Source organism: Syngnathus scovelli, unplaced genomic scaffold (assembly GCF_024217435.2).
Source record: "Syngnathus scovelli strain Florida unplaced genomic scaffold, RoL_Ssco_1.2 HiC_scaffold_45, whole genome shotgun sequence".
Lineage (NCBI taxonomy): Eukaryota > Metazoa > Chordata > Actinopteri > Syngnathiformes > Syngnathidae > Syngnathus > Syngnathus scovelli.
In genome coordinates, this window is record NW_026061549.1 from 257,518 (window position 1) to 260,691 (window position 3,174).

At 52.3% G+C, this 3,174-nt stretch overlaps 1 long non-coding RNA gene across 1 annotated transcript; it reads right to left on the reverse strand.

Annotated features, from left to right (window-relative positions):
• Positions 1 to 1,981: 1,981 nt before the first annotated feature.
• On the reverse strand, positions 1,982 to 2,810 carry LOC125968138 (uncharacterized). The gene is made up of 3 exons (XR_007481084.2): positions 2,673 to 2,810; positions 2,430 to 2,548; positions 1,982 to 2,198 (listed from the first exon to the last, which is right to left on the reverse strand). It is a non-coding gene; the product is annotated as an uncharacterized lncRNA (long non-coding RNA).
• Between the last annotated feature and the right edge of the window lie 364 nt (positions 2,811 to 3,174).

The window sequence follows — 3,174 nt, forward strand, 5'->3', positions numbered from 1 at the left end:
ACCCACTTGACATTCTAGAAGAGACAAACGCGTGGACAGCTTTGGAATGTTGTGTCATTTTCATCCACAAATTCTTTGGTTGACTGGAAAATGACATTTGCTTTTCTCCGCATTTTCCCAGCCACGTTCGGGGGGGGGGGGGGGGTTGGTCCAGTAATGCCAGACGGATGAGTGACTGAAGAATGTAGCTATTTTGTCTGAGAAAAAGGTGTGCTCATTGATGAGCTTACCTGTCCTTGTTGCTTCAGCGCTGACTCCAGATCTGCTACTCTGCTTTGATAGTGACCCATTTCTACCATCAGCTTTTCTCTGGTCTGAAAGGAGGAGGAGGGAGGCTCCTCCTCCTCCTTTCAGACCAGAGAACACCCGAGGCTGGGTGAGAACGGGGAGGCTGCGACCCGGCCGGGGGTTGCGGGAAGGGGCGCCACCTTGATCTCCTTCTCGGCGTCGTAGTCCCCTTCGCTGGTCTGGGCTAGCAGAGCGTAGGCTCGTTGCAGCGCTTGATATTCTTGCGTCAGCTGGCGGTAGCGAAGCTCCGCCTCTTCATGCACACACCAATGCAACACAGCACTAGTACCAGAATCAGTCAGACCGGCGACAAAGCACCCGCGACGCAAAGACGAGTCCGATTCCAGGCTGAAGAGGAATGTTTGGTGCCAATACGCTGGCAGAAATGGCGGGCTACCTCTTCGGGTTCCGTGTCGGGTGTTCTGTCGGTGTGAAAAGACAAGGACGATCCGTCCGGGTCCACCAACACGTCTTCGTCGTAGCCGTAAAATGTTTCGATGACCTGCGGGCGCGGAAGCAAACATCTCTCTGAACAAACTGAAGCGACACCTCACGATGAATCGACGAGAGGAACGATAGCGAGAAAAAGGCCATTTCATCTTGCGCAACACCAAGCAGCCGCAAACAAACAGACTCACCTTGCAGGACCTCACGCTTTGTTCCTCCTCAGAGATTCTCGACGTCGGTATCGTAGCAGCAAATCTCTCTCCTGTCGACACAAATAATCCGCCTTTGAGATTCTTTGGATGCAAAGGGAACGAACGGCTCCGGCGCAGAAACAAACGCGACTCACAATGACATTTCTGACATGAGCTCCTGTCTCCAGAGCCTGAAAAACACGTCACCGGCGATGATTGGAGGGACGCTCGTCTTTTCCAAAAGTGACAACTACAGGGTGTGTCAGGGTTTTCCAGATTATCTTTATCGTATCATTGTGTTGCTTTGACTTTGACTGCGACCTGTAATAAATAATATTATTTATCCCTTATTTATCCCTATCGCTTATCCCTTCCTACACAAAGTCGTAAAACACCCCTTGCTATGTTTTGACTAGAGGTCAAGGGCTTCCTCTATTCAATCCACTCTTACACCCACCCTGTTTCTCTTAATTAAAATGCTCGTGCAGGAGCCGAGAGTCAGACTTCATTCGTACAACGGATGGACTCTCCACCTGCAGGTGTCCAAAAGAACTTACTTGTCTCCCGTGTGGTTCTTGCAAAATAAGTTGGAGCGAGCGCAACTCTAACAGGGTGCATTTTGCCACTAGCTGCCTACGGACAATGACGTCGCGCTCGCGGCTCATGGTTGACGGGCTGAGCAGCCGGGCAAGTCCGTCGTTTTCAGCGCACAGCGAGTGGCAAAGGCGCTGACAAAACGGGAGCTTTGAGCTGCTGAAAACGGCAAAACAAGTCTAAAGCGTGTTCAAACGCGTGCGCACAATGCTCCTGCTTGAAAGGTCGGAATTTAAGGGGCCAATTTTTTGGATGGCGGCCGCCGGCCAAGCTTTGGACGGAAAAGGTTTCCTGGCGACAGCGAGCGAGCGCGGCGCTGCCGTACGTGCACCGAGTCGCCTGCCTGAAGACCTTGGACAAGTCGTCGATGATGTGCCGCTGCTCCACAACTTGAAGGAACTCCATTTCACCGTCCTGCTGGCCGCAACCGCGGTCCAGGTCATTGAGCGAACTAGGCCTTCTCTGTGGAACACAAATGCAGTGGACTCTGTTGGCACGCCGCCGTTGTCCGCGTCGACTTACCAAGCTTGCCATCTCCTCGTTCTCCTGGGTGACAAAGCGCACTTTGTTTTCAAGGCGACACAGCACCAGCGAGAGTTCTTCATTCTTCCTGCTCAGGCGTTTGTTTTTGTACAGGAGTGGCAGAAACTGGCTTTCTGTTTCTCTCAGTCGCTTTAGCTGCAAGCATGAAGTGCGGGATGTGAAAGACGCACAACACGCGGGCCAGAACGTATCCATTTCTTTTGCATCGGTTTGAACGGAATCGTGGCTTTGGCTCCCAATAAAAGACATCTACCAGGCAACCGACTCGCCGCGCCGCTCAACTAATAAGCAAGCGCAATGGGTGCCTCGCTGGATGGCGCGCATCAAACGTAGCGCAAACCTTCAAGCGTGCCGTCAATAAATTACCAGTTCATTGCGCTCTTCAGAAAGCAGGGCGTTTCGATCCTCCAGTTTCCTGATGACTGCGCTGAGCTCAGCTCAGCGATTTTCAGATGAAACCGTCGCGTGTCCCGATCCTCCTGAGACTGAAAACGCCCCGCAACACACACACACAAGCACTCGTTCAAAGTTCAAAACTGTTTTTGTGCTACCTTCCTCCAGCAACGAACTAAGTCATGCGTACTGCAAGTGTGTGATGAGGTGGCTTACGCAATGAAGAGGATTGCTAGTAGCGGCGTTGACCCCACTTCCAGGGTAGTTTAGGCCCGCCCTTTGGGAATCCCTCAGGGCAGCGATCTGCTGCTCGGCAGCCTGAGTCTGCAGCTGAAGGCGGTGGACGTGGCCGGCCCCAGGGCTTCATCCAAAACACTAACCGCTCTGTCTTTCAGCTTGATCTCATCCGTCTGGATGTACAAACGGGGAGCGCTCAGGCAGGCGGGCAAACTCATTTGCCAGAATTGTGACAAAAACAAAGAGAGCAACCGGCCAATTTTTTTCTTGAATCGACTAGAACACCTTTGCTGTGACAAAAGCGAAGCGAGCAACCGGACATTTTCTTCTTGTGAAATAGAATAGAATAGAATGCCTTAGGTGTCATTGCACTGCAGGTATACAACGAAATTGGGAACATAGCCACGCACCGCGCATCTGATCAGTCCTACCAGTCGGCGGATCTCCCTCTCGCAGTCTCTCTTCGTTCGGCTCAGCTCCT